The sequence below is a fragment of the Hyla sarda genome, chromosome 4 (assembly GCF_029499605.1).
Source record: "Hyla sarda isolate aHylSar1 chromosome 4, aHylSar1.hap1, whole genome shotgun sequence".
Taxonomy (NCBI): Eukaryota; Metazoa; Chordata; class Amphibia; order Anura; family Hylidae; genus Hyla; species Hyla sarda.
In genome coordinates, this window is record NC_079192.1 from 134,120,775 (window position 1) to 134,145,429 (window position 24,655).

The following is a 24,655-nucleotide window of genomic DNA, read 5'->3' on the forward strand; positions in this document are numbered from 1 at the left end:
GTCAGTGCCAACCAATCAGAGCTCCCAGAAAGGAATAAGAAATCACCACACTTCATATTTCCCGCTAGGAGCTGGCCGGACAGAGAGCGCAGTACTGCCCTCACCTCTGTATGAGGTACGGGGGAGCAGGCACCACCAGTTAGAGAAGGTCCTTTTCCTTACTTTGCTGGTCCTGAATGATTGAAGTACAGAGCTCCATGCTAGGAGGGGGTTAGGTTAGGGAGGAGGCGTGCCGCTGCGAGAGTTGGACGGCCCATCCGACTCTTCCCCTGGCATTACAAGACAGCATGAATATAACTTCACAAACCGCAGGCAAAATAAGGAAAAAGACCTTTATTTAGAACCCGTTATGCCCAAACTGATGGTGCCTACACCTCCGTACCTCGTATGGAGGCGAGGGCGGCACTGCGTGTGGAGGTGAAAATTTCGCTTTAAATGCTAAGTCAGTGTTTCCCAACCAGGGTGCCTGAAGCTGTGGCAAAACTACAACTCCCAGCATGCCCGGACAGCCTTTGGCTGTCCGGGCATGCTAGGAGTTGTAGTTTTGCCACAGCTGGAGGCACCTTGGAAACACTGTGCCAAGTAATAATAGGTACACGGGGGGGGCCATTTGTAATATTAGAAAGTCAATCATATTCCTCTAGCACCTTAATGATATCCAATGATTCGGAATCTGAAAACAACCTTCATATTGACACGTAAGTAAAATGAAAAGACAACACATCATACAGTGTTTAGAACATTTATTCCATGCTGAGAAGGGTACAGCCAAGTTACAGGATTTAAGATCAGATTCTAAGATTGGTCGTGATTTCCTCGGCTTTTATGAAGAAACCAGTCATTGGCAGAATCTGCTCTTGTCTGTAGCCCAGTCTGTTCCCAACTCTCTCTTCCTTCCTTCATTGGACAATGCAGCCTTTTTTGTTCCTGGTGACCTTTTCAGCCTGTTTCCCTTGTTTCATCTTCTCCAGCATTTCTATGATCTATTTACACACAAAAATCACAAATATAAGTCACAAGTATATGTTATTGTAATACTGCTGCATAGAGATGAGTGGACTTAAAGTAAATTCGATTCGTCACAAACTTCTCGGCTCGGCAGTTGATGACTTATCCTGCATGAATTAGTTCAGCTTTCAGGTGCTCCCGTGGGCTGGAAAAGGTGGATACAGTCCTAGGAAAGAGTCTCCTAGGACTGTATCCACCTTTTCCAGCCCACGGGAGCACCTGAAAGCTGAACTAATTTAGGCAGGATAAGTCATTAACTGCCGAGCCGAGAAGTTCGTGACGAATCGAATTTACTGTAAGTTCGCTCATCTCTACTGCTGTACAAAGAGAGGGGCAGTAGATAGTGGCACAGCAAACAGTGTCCTCCAAGCTGTATGGAACAATAAGAGAATTTAGAAGTCTATGGGCCCTACGGTGGCTCTGTATGCCTCTGCTTCACACATGTTTGCTTTATGGAGTTACACAGATTCTATCAGAAGAAAACTTGTAGTTTGCTCCAGTAGATACTGTCAGGCCCTATGCTTGAGTGTAAGATCGATCCTTATGTATTTTCATTGTGTATATGTATCATGTCTAGACCATGAACTGAGTGAGTAGTTTGACCCGGTAGTGTGATGGCTGTCAGGACCGCCGGGGAGAATAGCAGGAGAAAAAATAGTGCTTGCACCGTCTTTTTCTCCCACTATTCCTTCTAAAAATAGCGGCGCCCGACGGACTCCATTGACTATAATGGGGTTCATCGGGACCTGTTATTGCCCGTTGTGCCCTGTCAAAGTGACGGCCGTCAAACTCCCAAAAAAAAAAAAAAGAGTTTGATGGCCATAATTGACAGGGCGCGATGGTAGTGTGAATGTAGCCTTAAAGGAAAACAGTCATCCTGTTAACCCACACCAAACCCAATACACGGGAGAACAGGAGGCTGATGCGTGGTCTAATGTACCTGGTCCCTCTGAATTTCTGCTTCTATCTGCACTGAATTGCGTGCTGGAGGCTGGCCCGCCAGCTGGATTTGAATATTCATGGTCGTTGGCCACATGAGCAATCAGTAGACACAAGCAATCATGTGACCAGTGACCATGAATATTCAAATCCAGCCGGCGGGCCAGCCTCCAGCACGCAATTCAGTGAAGAAAGAAGCGGACTGCCCATCCTGTGTGGCAGATGTTGCCTTCAGTGTCCGTCTTGGGCTCACACTACTCAGGACTCAATATAATGCAACGTTATGCTATGGTCTATGTTCTGGCATTTTACCTGTTGCTTTAAGCCTGTTTAGCCATTTACAGCACAATTTAAGCTACTACAAATCTCAGCAAGGCGATAGGCTTCCAAGGTTTACCCTGAACCTCCCTTTGTATTAATCTGAGCTGTAACGGATTTTTATCATCTATCCTACCTCAGTAAAGTCAGTTTATCTGTAACCTTGCGTTGGAGTATTTATTGCCCATGCCTGGCTCAGGAGAAGCTGACTCAACCTCGGACGGTGTTTAGGTTAACCGTGCCCTGGCATCACGAAAAGGTTAATTTGCACATTACCATCACCTGACACCACATATATAATATAGATGCTGAGGACATTTCTTTGTTACAAACCTGGTTACAGCTTTTCGTTACATCTTGAAAACTATCCCATGAAATTTCTCTCACAAGGGCTTCTATACACTGATAATCATATGTAAGGATTTTCTTGTGTTTATCCCTTTTTTGGTCATGTGGCATTACTTATACTTTTTACAACCTGTGTGCTACTTGTTTTTTTGTACATAAAACTTTGAAACATTTTTTAACTGTTTAATTATACAGCTCTGGTCTTTGCTCTAAATATAAGTTCACCTTTCTAAAGGTAGAACACAATTAATAAGGGTTAATTTAGTGACTTGTTGGGACTATCACAGGTACCCAGTTCTGGTGGCATTATCCCTTGCATTATCACATTCTCTCCAGTGTCTCAGCTGGGCCGATGGGGTGTGATCGTAACAGATGCTGTGCAACAGAGTTTATATTACATCAGCATTGCTTTTTACTGTTAAAGGAAAACGGTCACTGTGTTATAGTGCGGGTGACCAGGAGACCGATGCAGGGTCTCTGACTAACATACGTACATTCAGTCTGGCGCCCGGTCCCTCTGAAGGTCCGCTTCTTTCTTTGCTGTATTGCACACAGGAGGCGGGCCTGCCAGATGAATTAGAATATTCATGTAGTGCTGGTCACGTAAGCGCTCATGTGACCAGCGCCCATGAATATTTAAATTCACCCGGCGGGCCTGCCTCCAGTGCGCAATTCACTAAAGAAAGAAGCGGACCTTCATAGGGACCGGGCGCCAGACTGAAGGTACCACTGTTAGAGACCCTGCATCGGTCTCCTGGTCACCCGCACTATAACCCAGTATATTGGGTTTAGTGTGGGTGAACGGGATAACGGTTTTCCTTTAAGCTAAATTGATGGTGCATACATGAAAACCATCACCCTTTTTGGTTGTGTTGGCTAATGTAAATGGCACACCCGGTGGCATTAGCTATACATGTCATGCTATGGAAATATCAAATTTCTCAGAACTATTTTTCAAACAATAAATATATAATCTCTTAACTTTTCTTCTTGTAACTTTTTTTTTTATCCTTCTAAATTCTAAAGATGACCACATTTCTTACCCTGATATAATACTGGACAGTATCTGCACACATGTATTGAAATCCTTAGATACTTTTAGCTGCTCTTCTATAACAAAACTTCCCCTTTTAATGCAAATAAAATATCAATACTTACGTCCTTTGCATATGGGAAGCCTCCGCATTCCAGCTTGGAGAAGATCAACTCATCATTGACTTTAACCTCAAAGCTTCCTGTAAATAATAAATTAGTAGACTTATAAATAAATAAATAAAAATACATATACAGCGGTCCCTCAAGTTACAATATTAATTGGTTCCAGAATGACCATTGTATGTTGAAACCATTGTATGTTGAGACCATAACTCTATGGAAACCTGGTAATTGGTTCTGAAGCCATCAAAATGTCATCCAAAAATAGGAAAAAGTGAGGATTAAAGAAAAATAAGTAAATAACTAATAAAGATAAAGCAAATGCTTACAGATAAATATAAGAAAGATCTGCTGGGAGCTGTAATCACTGTCTATGTAGAGGACAGGAGCTTCTCCAGGGTCCTTTACAGTACACACAGTGTCCTAAAAAACGTAACATGGAGCCGCCCTCACCTGGTGTCCAAAAGGAGCAGCTAACCCTGGCACAGATAAAGAGCACAGAACATGTAATACCTCCCTGTACTGTAGGGGGCGCTAACAGACACCAGTCAGTGCATACGCTTCAGTAATACAGGTAAAGAGTAGTACAGAACATGTAATACCTCCCTGTACTGTAGGGGGCGCTAACAGACACCAGTCAGTGCATACGCTTCAGTAATACAGGTAAAGAGTAGTACAGAACATGTAATACCTCCCTGTACTGTAGGGGGCGCTAACAGACACCAGTCAGTGCATACGCTTCAGTAATACAGGTAAAGAGTAGTACAGAACATGTAATACCTCCCTGTACTGTAGGGGGTGCTACCAGACACCAGTCAGTGCATACGCTTCAGTAATACAGGTAAAGAGTAGTACAGAACATGTAATACCTCCCTGTACTGTAGGGGGTGCTACCAGACACCAGTCAGTGCATACGCTTCAGTAATACAGGGATTTTACCAGTAAAATGCCCATTCTGATTGGTCAGTTCTTCCGGCCATTGACACGTTTCACAGATCTGGACTGTCTGTTTCACTGTCTGGTTTCAAGTTACAATGGTCCAGAAAAGACCATTGTATGTTGAAACTATTGTATGTAGAGGCCATTGTAAGTTGAGGGATCACTGTATACAAATATCAATTATTACCATTTTAAATAATTGAACAAAATGCCTGTCCGCTGCAAAGTTTAGTCAACAAAATCAAGTAACCAAATGGTGCCCTATGTCCATCAGCAGCATTCCAGCATACATCGATGTTCAGCGTCTCCCTGGTGTTCTATTGGTCGCATGCAGTACTCTTTTATACAATCCAACTACTTAAAGGGGTGCTCCGGTGGAAAACTTTTTTTTTTTTTATCAACTGGTGCCAGAAAGTTAAACAGATTTAGTAAATTACTTCTGTTAAAAAATCTTAATCCTTCCAGTACTTATTAGCTGTTGAATACTACAGAGGAAATTCTTTTCATTTTGGAACACAGAGCTCTCTGCTGACATCACAAGCGCAGTACTCTCTGCTGACATCTCTGTCCATTTTAAGAACTGTCCAGAGTAGAAGAAAATCCCCATAGAAAACATATGCTGCTCTGGACAGTTCCTAAAATGGACAGCAGAGAGGTGTCAGCAGAGAGCACTGTGGTCATGATGTCAGCAGAGAGCACTGAGGGAGATTTTTCAAAGGATTTAGACTGGTTTATCCTGTCTAAATTGTCACAGAAAGTTGCAGTCCAAATATGTGCGACTTTCGCGCCTTTTGCTTTAGAGGATTTTTAGAACATGACGCATTCTAGTCCATTTTAGACGGAAAAATGCATTGGTGCTAAATTTATCAATAGCGACTTTTCGACAAAAAGTCGCATTGGTAGAAAGTACGCTGAAATGTATGACCATGCTGGAGCAGGTTTAAATACAGTCTAAATCATAGATCCCGAAGTCTGTGCACAGAATTTAAGAGCCGTGCGACTTTTGATAAATTAGACGCACAATGGACCGGCCAAACCTTCTGTAGGTTGGTTTATATTGATGCGGGAAATAGACAGCTTTGATACATTTCCACCACTCAGTTCCAAAAAGAAAAGAATTTTCACTGTAGTATTCAGCAGCTAATAAGTACTGGAAGGATTAAGATTTTTTAATAGAAGCAATTTACAAATCTGTTTAACTTTCTGGCACCAGTTGATAAAAAAATAAATAAATAAATAAAGTTTTCCACCGAAGTACCCCTTTAACATCTGTCCAAATTCTCTGTATCTAAAGTGATTATCTTTACGGACAATATTTCATTGGTTGAATGTCCACTTGCAGCAGGAGGTGCCGAAATCATCGGCGGTAGGACTGCGCAGACATGCACCGTCTCATAGACAGCAATGCAATCCACATAAATTCTGCTTAAAGAATGAACATGTTCATTCTTTCGGTGGACATTCATTTAACCGGCAGAATTCCACTGTTGCGATTCTGCAGTGAGAACAGAACAGCAGAATCCCATTGAAATGCAGTATTTTTGCAGTGTGGACTCCTAGTTAATGACACAGTAAAAGTGATCTGCAACAAATTTAAGGTGCATATCTCTTTCAAAATTTTGCAAATATGAATCCCTGAATGTCGGCAAATATAATCTAAGCTTTACTATGAGTGGTTATAGATTTGCACCAGAATTTGTGCCATTTCTTCCTATTCCAAATAATCTGGTACAAAGTATGGCTCTTTGAGAGCCATACTAAATCTGGTGAGCAGCAAGAAAAAACGTTGTGATAGTGTAGCAACACTGTTTATGCCAGAACCTGGCACAAATTGCATAATAAATATGGGTCATTGTCTGCAGTTGATATGTGCTGACAACACCGACCAGCCATATCATCAACCTAATACTATGTACAGTAGGGATCAAAAGTTTGGGCACCCCAGGTAAAAATTGGTATTATTCGGGGACATTTATCATCGTTGCTTTGGTAAGCAAGTTCTGTAGCCATTTTTTTCTTGCAATTTTTTTGCTTATGTATGACATATTTATCATACTATCACAGGGGGTTGATAAATTTGGCTTACATGAGCAAAAACCAAGAAATCACTTTTAAATACCATTTTTTAGCACACATAAGCAAAAACCAAATAATGACTACAGAACACCACTATGCAGCTTTGAAAAAAAAATGTGCATATATATATATATATATATATATATATTTATATTTATATATATATATATATATATATATATATATAATGTGTGTGTGTTTATAAAAAACATTTTTAACACAGTTTTTTCTCCCTAAATGTACTTACTCATTTTTTTATTTATTTGTTACTTCTTCTACAGATCCTTGTATCCGTGTATCCTATGGACTTCGGATTCGGTGGGCTACTTCGTCGACCAGTGTTTTTCTTTGCTTGATGTTAATAAAATGGTTAACGAGGGCTTGTGGGGGAGAGTTTTTAGTAATAAATTATTTTTTAAACCTGTTGTGTTTTTTTTTTTTTTTACTTACTGGACAGGCTTAATAGTGGAAGCTGTCTTACAGATGGAGTCCATTACTAAGTCGGGCTTAGCGTTAGCCACAAAAACAGCTAGCGCTAACCCCCAATTATTACCCCGGTACCCAAAACCACAGGGGTGACGGGAAGAGCCGGTACCAACAGGCCCGGAGCGTCAAAAATGCTCCTGGGCCTAGTCGGCAACAGGCTGGTGTTATTTAGGCTGGGGAGGGCCAGTAACAATGGTCCTCGCCCATCCTGGTAACGTCAGGCTGTTGCTGTTTGGTTTGTATTTGGCTGAGAATAAAAATAGGGAGGACCCTATGTGTTTTTTTTTAAATATTAAATTATTTGTTTAATAAAAAAACGCATAGGGTCCCCCTTATTTTTATTCTCAGCCAAATACCAACCAAACAGCAACAGCCTGACGTTACCAGGGTGGGCGAGGACCATTGTTACTGGCCCTCCCCAGCCTAAATAACGCCAGCCTGTTACCGCCTAGGCCCAGGAGTGCCATTTTTGACGCTTCGGGCCTTTTGGTACCGGCTCTTCCCGGCACCCCTGTGGCGTTAGCTGGGGGGTTAGCGCTAGCTGTTTTTGTGGCTAACGCTAAGCCCAGCTCAGTAATGGACTCCGCCTATAAGACAGCTTCCACTACTAAGCCTGTCAAGTAAAGTAAGGAAAAAACACAACAGGTTTAAAAAAAATTTATTACAAAAAACACTCCCCCACAAGCCCTCGTTAACCATATTATTAAAATCAAACAAAGAAAAATGCTGGTCATCGAAGTAGTCCACCGAATCCGAAGGAGTCCACAGGATACACGGATCTGAAATGAGAAAAAAAAATTGGTTAGTACATTTATTATCACCTGCTCGCACATCTCCCGCCCCGCACGACTACAACTCCCAGCATGCCCTTACAGTAAGGACATGCTGGGAGTTGTAGTTGTGTGGTGCAGGAGATGTGTGGGCAAGTGACAAGCTTGTCCCCTGCCCCCAGCTGCAGGACTACAACTCCCAGCATGCCCTTAAAGACTCCTATATCCCCTAATCATATCACTGTTCCGGTCTGGTCCTGTGATTGGCTGCTGGTCCTGGCCAATCATAGGACCCAGCGGGAAATGTGAAATGACAGGAGGGGATTTTGGAGTCTGCGGTGCCGGTATATGTTATAAGGACTGACATTACAGTGCAGCCGCCCGGGCTCCTCATACTGCCTCCCCGCTACCCTCACTTAATAATGTCTCCCCCCCCCCCTTGTCTCCCGCCCGCGTCGCTCAGCTCCCGCTGCTACAAGACTACAACTCCCAGCGTGTCCTCACTGTAAGGGCATGCTGGGACTTGTAGTCTTGCAACAGTTAGCAGACAGATGGGAGTTGTGTGGCGCTGGCAGGTGAGAGGGGGGATGTATTTCACTGCAGTGTCCCTGTAGCGAAGTGAGGGTAGCAGGGAGAAAGTATGTCGGAGCCGGGGCGGCAGTAGCTTTTCCTGCTCCATGGTTAGTAAATTTTTACTGCCGTTGCAACATTTTATTGCGCAGCTGCGACTGCCGCAGTTAATAAATACCTGACTAAAGCAAATCCATTTTGAAAAATTAACTTCATAAGCAAGTTAGAATTTTCTTGCTTTTCTTGTTCTTCACGCAAATTGTCACACGAAAACACATGTAGTTGCAGTTGCGACAATTTTGCGACAATTATAGTAAAGAAAACCTGACTTAACCCCTTGATAAATGCCTGTCATTGTGCATAAAGAAGCCAAGGAAAGATGGAAAAATCTCCAAAAGGCATCAAATTACAGATTAGACATTCTTATAATATGTCAACAAAAGTTAGATTTTATTTCCATCATTTACACTTTCAAAATACAAGAAAACAAAAAAATGGCGTCTGCAAAAGTTTGGGCACCGTGCAGAATTTATAGCATGCATTGCCCCCTTTGCAAAGCTGAGACCTGCCAGTGTCATGGATTGTTCTCAATCATCATCTGGGAAGACATTTGGAGAAGAAGGGGAACAGCATTTAATGAAAAGAACCTCTGTCCAACTGTTAAGCGTGGGGGTGGATCAATCATGCTTTGGGGTTATATTGCAGCCAGTGGCATAGGGAACATCTCACGAGTAGAAGGAAAAATGGATTCAATAAAATTTCAGCAAATTTTTGATGCCTACTTGATGCCATCTGTGAAAAAGCTGAAGTTAAAGAGAGGATGGCTTCTACAAATGGATAATGATCCTAAACACACCTCGAAATCCATGGGGCATTACATCAAGAGGCGTAAACGGAAGGTTTTGCCATGGCCTTCACAATCTGCTGACCTCAACATAATTGAAAATCTATGGATAGACCTTAAAAGAGCAGTGCTTGACAGACAGCCCAGAAATCTCAAAGAACTGGAAGACTTTTGTAAGGAAGAATGGGCAAAGATACCTCAAACAAGAATTGAAAGACTCTTAGCTGGCTACAAAAAGCGTTTACAAGCTGTGATAATTGCCAAAGAGGGCAGTACAAGATATTAACTCTGCAGGGTGTCCAAACTTTTGCAGATGCCATTTTTTTGTTATTTTGAAAGTGTAAATGATGGAAATAAAATCTAACTTTTGTTGACATATTATAAGAATGTGTAATCTGTAATTTGATGCCTTTTGGAGATTTTTCCATCTTTCCTTGGCTTCTTTATGCACATTAAGACAAATTTTTACCTGGGGTGCCCAAACTTTTGATCCTCACTGTAGGTCTGCAAAAGTGTGGCCGCAATGTTTTTGCAGCCGCATTTTTGCAGATTCCGGCAAAAAATGCACACATAAAATAAAATACTAATCCAAGAGAATCAAGAAATTAAGAGAGTTCACTCACCGCTTCTGGTGCTCAATATTTCGAGGTGCAGTACAAAAAGCGCATCAGGGGGCCAAGCTCGGACGTGTCCGAGCTTGGCACTCTGATGTGCTTTTTGTACTTTACCTCGAAATAAAGATTGAGCACCAGAAGCGGTGAGTGAACCCTATTAATTGCTCAATTCTCTTGGATTATTGTTTTACTATAGAGATCGAGCACCTCCGTAGTTCCCAGGACCTCCCATGTGTATGGACTTACAGTAGCTCACAGAAGGTTGTGCCTACTATATACGTATAAAATAAAATACACCACTATATTTTACACTGTGTAACATACTGTAGCCTAAGGGTATGTTTACATATTGCAAATCCAACACATATTTACTACAGGATCCAGATGTGGAGTTTGATGTGCTGCAGATCTAAACCTGGATTAGTCCCATCCATGTCGGACTAATCCATGTTTATTTTTTCAGCGGCATAGTTACATCTATTTAAGGAGATACCTATTGCATGTGGATTTTGGTGAAGAATCTGCATGAAATCCCAAACATGTAAACAGGGCCTACAAGCTCATAAAGAAAAAGAGAATACTCACCAACTCTGCCTACACCTCCACTAATCTCCGCATCAGTTACATGCTCCTTTATTTCAGAGGCTAGCTCCTGATAACGGGATTCGTATCCTCACCTTCCACTGCAAAGCAACATGTGAGAAAAATAATCCATTAGGATACGTTTACACAACATTTTTTCATCCTGTTAAAACATCCTTATTTTTTCTATTTTTTCTATTTTTTTGTTTTAAATCTTTTTTTTTTTAGGAAACAGCAGGAAGCTTTTAAAATACAGCCCTTTTATATTTATGGATTTTTCATATCAGGTTGCTTTTATTTAAAAAGGAATCCTTTTTATTTTACAGTATTGCCAATGATATTACAGTAATTGCTATTAAAAACCTGAATGTGTGAACATAACCTTAGATGTAGCATTTTTGTAATTCTTGTGTTTTTGAATAATTAAAGGGGTATTCCAGGAATTTTTTTTATTTGACTATTCTACAGGGGCTGAAAAGTTGGTGTAGTTCATAATATAGTGTCTGTACTTGTGTGTGACGGTTTTCTCACAATTCTTCTGTGATTTTCACTCCAATTTTTATATTAATATCAGCATACAAAATGACTGTTGTCTCAGATTTTTCCCAGGTTGCAATGCGGCCGAGACCTGACTCACTAGTCAGCTGATGACAGGGAGCCTGTCTGCTACAATGGGTGGAGCATTCAATCTGCAACTAATGCAACAGCTGTAGGCACCCTAATTGAAAACCACAGGTCTGCAGCTCATTTATGTTTCCATGGGTGGGGTGGCTGATGTGTGGGAGGGAGGAAAATGGAATTGTGGGATTTGTAGTCAAAAAAAGAAAAGTCAAACAGGAAATACTAGTTCACAAAAAGCTAGCCACAGTGTTATGGTAATCTTACAACATAGCCATTTAGCCCAAGACAAGCGCAGATCCTTCCTAAGCATTTCCATTACTGTCTGCCAGGTACATACTAAAATCAACTTATTGTGGATAACCCTTTTAATCATTGAGCGAACCTGAAAACATTTGTTGGATAGTTATTTGAAAGGTTATTTTCTCATGCATTTGTTCAATAAGTTTTTATGAAAATAACAAAGAACATTAAAGGAGTAGTCCAGTGGTGACCCAGTGGTGAACAACTTATCCCCTATCCTAAGGATAGGGGATAAGTTTGAGATCCCGGGGGGTCCGACCGCTGGGGCCCCCTGCGATCTCCTGTACGGAGCCACGACAGCCCACGGGAAGGGGGCGTGTCGACCTCCGCACAAAGTGGCGGCCGACACGCCCCCTCAATACAACTCTATGGCAGAGCCGAAGCGCTGCCTTCGGCAATCTCTGGCTCTGCCATAGAGATGTATTGAGGGGGCGTGTCGGCCGCCGTTTCGTGCGGAGGTCGACACCCGCTATCTGGCCAGAGAACCTGGCCCCCGTACAGAGAGATAAGTTTTTCACCACTGGACTACCCCTTTAAGGGGGGATTTATATAGTGCTGCATTTCATATTCTGCTTTTATCTGAAATGTCACGGTGTCCACTGCACTGGATTTATTGAGGGGTTCACACCTCTCAGTAAGTCCAAGTGCATTCCCGAGCTGGCATAGAATTTAACTACAATTTATGTCTGTGTGCAGGCATCAGAAATAATTGTAATAAATTAAGCACAAGGGAAGGCCAAACATCCTATGTGCAATACTGTGTTCTCTTCCCGCCCAATTGCTGAGCGCAGCGCAAAACGTTGGCCCAACCTGAGGCTTTTGCATCTATGCTGCAGCCTCAGAAATCTATGCCAGTTCAGAGCTGCTGTGGATTTCCATGACCATTTATGCTTGTAATAAATGTAGCGTGGGGTGGGGTCCTACACCCCTTTCTAGGAAACCAGACCTCCTTTCCACCAAGCCATCTCCACCTTATTGGTGCAGATTACCATTTAATTTTACCATTGGATGCTGAATTTAATTCTACATCTCTTAGGTGCTCATTCACCTATCCTGTCACCAGGTTTAACCCACCATGTGTAGTGCTGTATATCTTAGAAAACTGTTATGAAAACTCCTGCACCATATGCAAATTAAAACTGAAATGTCCATTGGACACCAGGTTTAACCCACCAGGGCCAGTCATAGCTAGCCCAGCCAATGGATTAATGTGAATACCCATATTACTGGATTCCCAGAGCACTTGTGTACAATGTCACTCCATTGTGAATGCCCTGCTATGACTCTTTTTCACCGGTCTACATCTAACCAGATTTGGAGAGACCTGTGGATGATATAGGAGGCTTCATCCATATCAAAGGAAAATGGGCTGGGTTTTTACTGTGTTAGCCAGACACTCTGGAGCCCGGGATTCACCGGACACTCTGGAGCCCTGGATTCACCGGGTGACTCTCATTAGCAAATGACGCAAATGTTTTTAGAACTTTTCTTTTCAAAGGTATATAGGCGTTTACACTATTTACAGCACAGTGACAACGTTTTATAGTAGTAAAATCTGATGACATGTTCCCTTTAAAACACATGACATACAATGATTATTATTCTGTATGTAACATCCACATTATAAAACGTGCTGTACATTAATAGAGATCCAAAGGTGGAACAAGGTGTGTCAGGAAACATGGCAAAAATCATTAACTGTCTGGACAGGGACACGAGTGATGAAATCTTTCATGGTTCCTCATCCTGTCTAACAAGTGAAGTCACTTTTAGGTTTGGCATTCTCACGCAATGTACACATAGACTACTACGTATATTGCTACAAACAATACATAGCAATAACACATATATATATTCAACGAGAAGAGAAGAAATCGGCAACTCACCATCTCAGCTGGTATATTCTTCTTTGTTGAAGCATACTCACTTTACAATATAACAGAGGGAGAGGGTTATATAATATAATACTCACGTTACAATATAACAGAGGGAGAGGGTAGTGGGGGGATAGTGATGTGTGACCGAGCTTCTGTTTCGCACACTAAGTGTCTAAACACACGTTACAATATAACAGAGGGAGAGGGTTATATAATATAATACTCATGTTACGATATAACAGAGGGAGAGGGTAATGGGGGAGGGGATAGTGATGTGCGACCGAGCTCCTGTTTCGCACACTAAGTGTGCTTCCTCCGGCCATAATGGCCGGAGGAAGCACACTTAGTGTGCGAAACAGGAGCTCGGTCGCACATCACTATCCCCCCCCATTACCCTCTCCCTCTGTTATATTGTAACGTGAGTATTATATTATATAACCCTCTCCCTCTGTTATATTGTAACGTGAGTATTATATTATATAACCCTCTCCCTCTGTTATATTGTAACGTGAGTATTATATTATATAACCCTCTCCCTCTGTTATATTGTAACGTGAGTATGCTTCAGTAAAGAAGAATATACCAGCTGAGATGGTGAGTTGCCGATTTCTTCTCTTTGAATACCATATGAAAATCCTATTGTGTCGGAGCACCACCAGCAGCACCCAGCTACACCGACGCATATCCAACACGTTAGTTTCCTCCACAAGCGCAGTGCCGTGCTACTTCTTGTATGAACACACATATATATATGTATATATATATATATAGATATATATATATATATATATATATATATATATAGAAAAACAAGCAAGTGGAGTGGCACATCAGTCCTTTATTCACGGGGGGGGGGTGCAAGCGGAGATAAGCCCAGGTCAGGAGCTCTTCCTAAATCCAGATCACAAACATAAACCGCAGCACACCAGATTAACGTGAAGTGGTCTTTATTCCAACCAACGGAGCAACGTTTCAGACACCCATGCGTCCTTTCTCAAGCGTCCTTTCTCAAGTGGCTTGAGAAAGGACGCATGGGCGTCTGAAACGTTGCTCCGTTGGTTGGAATAAAGACCACTTCACGTTAATCTGGTGTGCTGCGGTTTATGTTTGTGATCTATATATATGTATATATATATATATACAAGTGCCAGCATAAATATAGCAACTTTGAACTTTATAAAAATGTATAATATTAAAGTAAATATTTCACATTCACAGAGAGATAGGTTAAAGAAGAGGCATATATGGCAGAAGACTAGTGTCCCTGAGCAAAAAAAAGCAAATACAGCTATAAACACACGCATGTTAGATAAATAATACTAGTAGCCATTGCTGATCCTAGATCCATGATATAATACAGGAGCAACTTACCAGTATTCTATGTGAATCTTCATTGCTTGCTTCTGCATCTTTCTGCTTTCTATTAATGTTGAAGGCTACAGCGCTGATGTTTAAAGCATCTGATGGGAGTGTTACCAGAGGAACCTGTTTGGAAATCTGCTTAGTCATTTCCCCATAGTGTTGTCTATGTCACCTGACCTGTTACATGAAACCAGCGACACAATATCCTGCATGCTTAGGAATGGACCCTTACTATCTCCAGGACTATGAATACACAAAGCTAGTCTTTTCCATGGCAACTGTGTTTAGTCAATAGAAGCAGCAATGAGAAAATCAAATTGTAAGAAGGGTCCACTGCGGGTAAAGGGTGTTGCCTTTATTTTCATACTGATCGGATACTTTTTTTCTTCTAATCTGTTTCTATTTTCTGATAGTAAATTTGTATTATTTTATTTATTTGTGTACATTATTATGTGGACAGCCATTTTTTTTAACATAACTATAAATATGCCTTAAGGCAAACCCTCATGGATATAGGCAACAATATGCAGGATAGTTATTAGGCAGTAAGTTGTGAACATCACCTATTGTGTGTGTCCATTGTGTTACTACCCGTTTTTTGGGTCTGTTTGTCGCAAGAAAAAAAAAATGAACCCTGAACGGGATAACAACAATGTGAACCTAGCCTAAGGAGTATAATAGGGATGAGCGAATTGAATCTGACGAATGCGAATTTGTTACGAATTTCAGGAAAAATTTGATTCGCAATCTGAATATCACCGCGATTCGATGAAACAAATCGCTTCATTAAACTCCATTTACTCTGGTCCAGGCTCCAGGGCATCTAAAATGACGGATCCACATGTGAGGACATGGGGCAAGGAACTCTGGGAAGGCGGGCAGGCGGGATGACCCTGAATCACATGCAGCATGCAGCCTATCAGCAGCCAACCACCTCTGTGATGTCACAGCCCTATATAATCAGCAGCCATCTTGCGGCCAGCCATTCCAGCGTTTTATTTCAGAGAGAGCCTTTCATTGCAGGGAGAGATAGAGCATTGTGTGTGTTGCACAGAAAAACACCTTGACAGCAGCAATTCAGCAGCAGCCTAAATCACTGCAGAAAAGCACTGACAGGAAAGGCAGAGAGAGAGGGAAAGTACACTTTTGGGTGTAATACTCAGTGACTCTGTACTGCTGCAGTGGGGTGTACAGCGACTCTAAAGCTTATAGCAGTCATTTAGCTGAGCACTAAAAGCCATTGTCACCTGCTTAATAATGTGCCTAATAATACTGTACTGGGCTGTACTACACAGCGATTTTGTACTGCTGCAGTTGGGTGTACAAAAACTCTAAAGCAGGGGTCTCAAACTCAAATTATCCGGGGGCCACTGGAGGTAGCAGCTGGATGAGGCTGGGCCGCATGCGTCCCTTACATATAATGCCCCCATCATGCGCCCCTCACATATAATGCCCCCATCATACGCCCCTCACATATAATGACCCCATCATGCACCCCTCACATACAATGACCCCATCATGCGCCCCTCACATATAATTCCCCCATCATGCACCCCTCACCATCCACCAGAAACACCCCCATCATCCACCAGCAACCCCCCCCCCCATTCCCCCTACCCCCGTGTGGTAATAGCACTAGCTGACGGGGTGCTACTTCTGGGGGTTCCCCACATTAGGTAGGCAGCAGGTTCCCCACATTAGGTAGGTAGTAGCAGGTTCCCCACATTAGATAGTAGCAGGTTCCCCACATTAGGTAGTAGCAGGTTCCCCACATTAGGTAGAAGAGGGTTCCCCACATTAGGTGGTAGCAGGTTCCCCACATTAGTTGGTAGCAGGTTCCTCACATTAGGTAGTAGCATGTTTCTCACATTAGGTAGTAGCAGTTTCCCCACATTAGGCAGAAGCAGGTTCCCCACATTAGGTAGAAGCAGGTTCCCCACATTAGATAGTAGCAGGTTCCCCACATTAGGTAGTAGTAGGTTCCCCACATTAGGTAGAAGAGGGTTCCCCACATTAGGTGGTAGCAGGTTCCCCACATTAGTTGGTAGCAGGTTCCTCACATTAGGTAGTAGCATGTTTCTCACATTAGGTAGTAGCAGTTTCCCCACATTAGGCAGAAGCAGTTTCCCCACATTAGGTAGAAGCAGGTTCCCCACATTAGGTAGTAGCAGGTTCCCCACATTAGGTAGCATTGTCATCCCCCCCCCCCGACTCTCACACAAACAGACAGACAGACAGACACCCACACATGCACACACACAGACAGACAGATACACACACATGCACACACACACATAGACACACCTGTCCTGCGCTGCGCTTCTCTGCAGCGGCGGCCTGACGAGTGAAGTCACTGACGTCCTCCTGTGCGGGTCTGTGGAGGGACATCACATGCGCGACGTCCCTCATCAGACTCGGGCAGGTGTGAGGAGCAGTTCGACCAGCCAACCGAAGACGGGGAGGAGGAGCGCGGGGTAAGTGAAGCCTTCCGGCATTTAGCGCTGATTGCCCGAAGCAGGGCTAAATGCCTGAAGAAATCACCTGCCTGGCCCCCGGAACTGCATGTCCTGGACGTCGGGCAATACAAATTAAACATCCCTGGTACGGGCCACAAATTTTCGTTCCGCGGGCCGGGAGTTTGAGACCCCTGCTCTAAAGATAACAGGGGCCAATTAGGGTGGGCACGAAAAGCCATAGTCACCTGATTACAGTGCCTAATACAGGTTGCGTAGCGGAGCGTATTGTCCTCTAACCTGTGTGTACATAGGTGGTGTAGTTTTTTTTTTTGTTTCCTGTCAAACAAATTTTGGCCTACTTACTGTGAAAGGCCAGCCAATGCCACACCCTTGTTTTTGGAGCCTTATACAGTTTATTAGTGTAGTGCATAGTCCTCCTCTCATAAGTGTAAACTGTACGTACACCTACATGGTGTACGTTTTTCTCCTGTTAAACTAATTTGGGCCTAGTTACTGTGAAAGGCCAGCCAAAGCTACACACTTGTTTCTGTAGTCTAATACAGTTTTAAGTGTAGTGGAGCGCATAGTGTAACATATACACACTCAGCTGGGGTATAATTATGTCAGGCAGAGAAGTGCCAGGATGTGCACATAGGAGTGGCAGAGGCCTAAATTCATCAGGCACAGGCAGAGGTCACAGCAGAGTAGGGGAGAGTGGCAGCAGAAGTCGCAGCGAGAGGTCGTGTCTCGACCAGCAGCCCAGCAACCGTGATTGATTGGTTCACTCGGTCATCAACTTGTTCACAAGTGATATCTGACACCCCCAGTCAACAGTCGGGGGGTTCCTCAGACACAACCATCAGTTGGCATGGCCCGGGACCAATCCCTGTCCTCCAATTGCCTCTGTCCTATGCTGTTCCCACCCCCATAGAAGTATCCTATGGGGTGACATCCGAAACCCCCAGTCAACAGTCAGTGGGTTTCTCAGACTTTACCCTCAGTTGCCATGGCCTTCATGCTGTTGCTGCCACCTCCAGGCTGTCATTGTGCCGCCATAAGGTCTCTTCATGCTGATGCTGCCACCTCCAGGCTCTCTCATTTTGCCACCATATGGTCTCCTCATGCTGATGCTGCCACCTTCAGGCTCTATCATTGTGCCCCCATTTGGTCTCATGCTGATGCTGCCACCTCCAGGCTCTCTCATTGTGCTGCCATGGATACTGCAAAATATAATTAAGGTGCCAGTCCCCAGTTACAGAATGCCTCTGCATCAGACCACAAGTAAGTATTGAGGATATGCATTAGCTAAAACGTAACATTTCTTAGGATAAAATATATGGACCCAAACATTTTTTGAAATCTAACAAAAGGAAAGGTGTTCAAAACACCAAGTGCCACCTACATCACCAAGTATTGATGCGATGAAAGACCTCTAAAAGGTGGAAGGGAACAATGTATGGTTCATTGTAACCGGTGGGGGTAAAAACTTCCCCTGTAAGGCCCTATACTCGCACTATTATTTCCCTTAATACTTGCTGGTGTAGGTGGCACATGGGGTTTTTTGCACACCTTTCCTTTTGTTAGATTTAAAAAAAAAAATTGGGTACATATATTTTATCCTAAGAATAATATTAAATGTTAAGTTTTACGTAATGCATATCCTCAATACTTTGACAAAAGAGACTTTGTTCTTCTGCCTATCTGCCTCAGATACTATTCTGATCCTGCCACTAGCCTGAAGCCACACATCTGATGGCAAGTTCTTCTTTCACCCACCTTCGTCACCGGGTACAGGTATTAACACCCACCACCCTACTCTACCAAAGTGTACGGCAGTGCTGAGGGTGGAGCTGTAACTACGGTCAGGAACAATACATGTCCTTTACGGCTCACTGGGTGAATGTGGTTCCTGCACAGCTTCAACAGCAACTTGGACAGGTCACACCGCTTCCGCCTCCACGCTCTCAGACCGTTGGTCCTGTGACATTGTGCGACTCTGCCTCCTCATCCTCCACTGTGTCTTCAGCCTCCAATGCACGGACAAGTCTCAGTGGCCCTTCAGCATACCATGTGTGCAGGGCATGGTGGTGTCACGCTGTTCTTCACATGGTTTGCCTTGGCGAACGGAGTCACACTGAGAGGCAAGGGCTGGAACAGGTGGTAGCTCGCCTCGCGGCGGACCGCCAACTTGATATTTACCAGAACGGGTCCTCAAAAAAGGATTTAAAAAAAATGTAAAAAAATTTAAATTAAATAAAAATTTACATTAAAAAATCTCTTTAATCTCTTCAATTGTGACACCATATGGTCTCATGACCCTGCTGCCATATCCAGATGCTCTAAATAACAGTATTATTTCACTAACACAGCATACTCCTTATGCGTGTTACGACAAGGCAAAGTGTTCTACACCCCATTGAGGCTCTCTGTAGCCCAGAAATAGCCATTTTTAATAGTGATTCGCCGCAAATAAATTCAGACCAAACCGAATTTTCCAAAAATGTGCTCATCTCTAGAGTATACTGCTGGAAAGTGATCTGTACAGAACAAGAAGTCTCTACTTAGTCTTAAAAGGGTATTCCAGGAATAGAAAACCAGAGGTGATTGCTTTCAAAAACAGCACCACACCTGTCCTCAGCTTGTGTGTGGTATTACAACCAGGCTCCAACAGAGCTGCTATAGCAAACACAACCTGACAGGTGTGGTGCTGTGTTTCTTTTGGTTTATAATAAATCTGCTCTGTTTTTTTATTTTTTATTTATTTATTTTTAAATCCTGGATAACCCTTAATGTTTCCAGGACTTATACTTCTCCTTCCTGCTGTATTCTGAAAAAAATACCAGAAAAAAACCTGTGTGGAAACCTTGCCTAAAGGGGTTATCCATCTGTCCTTAGGTTGTGTCTAGTATTACAACTTGACTCTATTCACTTCAAGGGAACTTAGCTTCAATACTACACACAACCTGAGGATAAGTGTGGTGCTGTTTTTAAAATAAATCATTATTGTTATTTTATAATAAAAATAGCAAAAATTGTTTTAAAAAAATGTTTAAGGGTAGGGTCACATGGAACAGATCCGCAGCGTATTTTACGCAGCGGATCTGCGGATGACTCGACCCTATATTGTTCCACCAGTTGTCCCCCCCCCCCCCCAATTTCCTGCTCACAGTGGCAATGTGCCGCTCCGAGCAGCCACACACGCCTGTGAGTTGCCGCACATATTCGCAATGTAATCACGGACATCGCGGAAAATTTCATTTTTGATAAAACCTCAATTTTTTCTATTTTCTATGTTGGAGCCTACACTGGGGAAAGGATTTTATATGTTCATACTATCTGTAGTTATTTGCACAGTATATATTTGCACTTTAAATTAATGATGTTTATATAACTGTATTTATTAATTAATTATGCACATGCGCTTTTATGTAAATTAGATGTATTTGTATCTTAACACTGATTGGATGTAACATGAATTGATGATGTCTGTGGCTATTTAAGAGCCAGTGTTTGTTCATTGCACTATGCCTGAAGATGGTGGTGTGAGTCTACCGAAATGTTGCACTCTATTTGTTTGCTAATGATGGAATAAAAGTCACTTTTTTTGCACTAAGACACTTGTGTGCTGAGGTCTTCTCTGCTGCTATTCAAGTTGGAGCTCTAACCAAGCCTCCTATGACTGTGTGCACCTACGTTACTTTTACTTTAATTACCTGGCGGATGTGCTGCTTCTTCTGTGAATTCTATTACTCTGAATATATATATATATATATATATATATATATATATATATATATCGAGAGTGCCGTTCTACAGTTCTGGTACATTTTGAGTTCTCAGTAAAAGGTCACAGCTAAAAACTGGGCACGTACACTTACGGTTACAAGTAAACAGCTCCCCCCTTACACTATATACAGGGCAATTTGGAGGATTTCCATTGAGGCAGACAGGTCCCCTAATCCACTCTGCACCTTCTCTGCTAACAGACTAAAAGAAACAGTAATATAGAAAATTCTAGAATAACAACAATGGCATAACAATATAATATATTGAGTCCTAAGTAGTGGGCCCAAGACAGACACTGAAGGCAACATCTGCCTGACAGGATGGGCAGGATACAGTATTCCGTACTGGTTTACCACAAGTATGTAGACATTCACTAGCACAGGGACCAAGATGCAGGGCATACACTAGCAGGCAGTGATTATTTCAGATCTGCTATGCAGGCAGACATTTTCCTTCTATGGATTCTGGTACTGGTAAACTTTTACACTGTTCTCTCCCAGCCCTTCAGACATTGCTGCCCACTTTGGCCCTTCCTCCTCCAACAGTGATAGTGAGTAAATGCAATTACCACTATACGTCATTGTTAACAACTATTTGCAACTGTTATTGCTATTTTATTGCTGGAATATGTTGTGTGCAACAGGATGCAATGTCACCAAAGCATTGCTGAACACTGTATTGCCTTCCCTTATGTAGCCACAATATTGCACAAGGCACAGAGCGGAGTTCATCAAGAGTGGTGTAGATGCCCGTCTTTTTACTCTTTTAATTTGTGTGATGGAAACTGTGTACCTGCACCAAATTTATTACTATTACATGGTGCAGGACATGTGATAAATCTGGTGCGGATCAATTTCTTACTTCAACCAATCAGCTTGGCAACCAATCAGCAACCAATCAGCTTGCTTTTTTTCAAAGGCCTCTTTAAAAATGAAAAAAGCAATCTGATTGGTTGCCAGTTGCACCACTCTTCCTCTGCACACTTTTTGATAAATTTCCCCCTTTTTGTGTCCTTTTTAACCCTTGCGACAACAGATGCGACAAACTGAAAAGTTGCATCATAAATTCCTGACCAACTGCATGATATCAACTGAGATCACAACTTGGTAGGTTCTTTTTTTAAAACCTTCTAAACCAAAAATCGCAATGAATTGTCTCTAAACAGCATCTGAGACAAACTGTGCAACAAATCTACACCACAAAATTACGGTAAATCCAATGATAAATTCCCCCCACTATCCAGATATATTGCAGGTTCATCTGATGGTGCAGAAGCATTATCTCAAATAGCGCTGCTGAAATGTATGAAAGAATTACGATTGGTACAGGGGTTCACTTGTAATGTGCTATACTGTATATTGTGTAGATTTTTTATATACATTATATAATATAAGATAAAAGGAAATATCTATTTATGATGCATTATTGTATTGTGTTTATATGTATTAACTATCTTTTACTGATATTCATACCTCTTTACATTACAACTGTAACTTTTTGGCAGTATCTATGTAGTATGAGCAGTGATTGAGACACCGGAGTGGAACACTTTTTGTTTTATCCCCCCCTTGGGTGGAATCTCTCCATTTTTTATGTGATATATACTAATAAAGATTTATACATTTTGTAATAATCATGGTTTAAATGACTCCAGTTCTCTTCTTTTGTAAGTTTGTATATATTTAGGATGCATATTATGCAGAAGATATATACTTACTTACGTAGATACCCCATAACTGAAATACAAGTTTTCATGTGTTCCAGCAACTAAGTAAAGGGTGAATACTTCAGATGTGAGATGAGGAGATTGTAGTCTGCAAGGAAACAAATACAGGAAAAGGGGAAACCCATTCACATCTGTGTACAATTGATTAACCATTTAAATTCAGTTTTTAGTACAGAGCCTGAAAAATATATCCAAAGTGCACAGTTGGCTCGAATCTTGTTTTCTCACAATTCCTGCTAAATTATATGTATTAGGACCTGAGGCATTGGCATCAAATTGCTATTGTGACTCCTACTACTGAACCTTTAGTCAGACAATTGTATATAAGCAGTCTGTTACGAACAGCTCTACATGTAGACTCCTGTGTCTACATAAGTATAGTGGTCTGTGAATGTAAATAATAATAGGTTAGTGGTTGGGTGCATTCCAAAGACTGACATATTTAGAGACATAATAGTAATGTCCAGTTTTATTTGCTTATTAAAGGGGTGCTTCGGGGAAGTAAAGAAAAAGAAAAATGCCCCAAAGCCACCACAATACCTGTTCTGTGTCCCCTGTAGTTATCCATGTGATTTTGCTAGCTCCTGTGGCCCCTGTTGTCTCCTCAATATTCTTTTTTCTTGCTTGCAGCCCAAACTACAACTCCCAGCAGTCAGTGCAACTCTGTGTAATGGATGCCAGCCAATTGCTTTTGCTATCTGTGTGTATGCTGTGTTGTTGTAAAAACACTGTACATGTCTTTTCTTTCAAACTATTCTTCCCCCAGCAATAAATCATGCTATACTCTGAATGGCATGGCAGCAGTCAGTGATTGGATCTACAGCAGGAAAAGAACAGCATTATGTGCTGGGCTGTTTTTCTCCCAGGAAGATCCTTACACAGGGAGGGGGAGGGGAGATGTGGCTGTGAAGCCAGAAATCAGGTGGTGTTTGTCTTCTAGGAGGGTGGGGGCTAGTCTCAGTGAGGGCTTTGCAGAAAGACAAGCGGTATCTGATAATGACTTATTTCTCTTCCTGCATCTAAGTGACAGCTGAAAGAGGAAAACTGCTGTTTATAGCTCATGAATGATATTTAGACAAATAACTAGGTTGGTGAGAGGAGAAGGATGGGCTATGGGTTTACTTCCCCAGAGTACCCCTTTAAAGAAGTGTGGGGGATTGCATCACAAAGTAAATAGCAACAACACAAAACAGTTATGCACTTTCTTACTAAACCATTCTAGCAAAGCGATGCCCCCTTTTTAAGTGAGGTGCACAAGTGTCTAAGACACATCATAAATGTGATACAAGTCATGTAAGGGCTCACTCACTCCCAAGGCTTCTCCAGATGTATTAGACTGAGAGAGATGCATTACAAATTGCTGTCTCGATGGCATAGGACCCCTGAGTTCTTGCACCTTCATGGTCTCTCCTCCTCCGGGCTTTGCTGGAGATGTGAGAAGCACACGGGCACCCACGCCCACATATGGTGGACTTGTGCCAACATAACTGGGTTTTGGCTGGAGATTGAGGGAGAAATCAACGCTATCTTGCATACCTCGCTTACACTGAACCCAGAGATGGTTCTCTTAGGTAGACCATCGGACTTGTACCGACCACACAGAGACCTCTTGTTAACTCACCTGCTAGCGGCCGCTAAATCCTTGATACCTTTAAAGTGGTTGAGTCCCACCCCACCTTCCTTGAACGAGTGGAGGGCTAAGGTTCATCAGATCTGTCAATTTAAAGAGATGTCCCGTAGAGCGAATAGAACACATGATAAATTTCTTCGGATTTGGTCTCCGTGGCTGCTACATCAGGTCAACCATTGATGTCGTCCTATCCCCCCCAACCCCCCCCCCTTCCCTCCTATCCTTTCCTCTTCCTACCCCCCCCCCCT

The 24,655-nt window shown here is 42.4% G+C and overlaps 1 pseudogene; it reads right to left on the reverse strand.

Moving 5' to 3' along the window:
- Positions 1-734: 734 nt before the first annotated feature.
- On the reverse strand, positions 735-15,047 carry LOC130366912 (migration and invasion enhancer 1-like; annotated as a pseudogene).
- Positions 15,048-24,655: the final 9,608 nt, after the last annotated feature.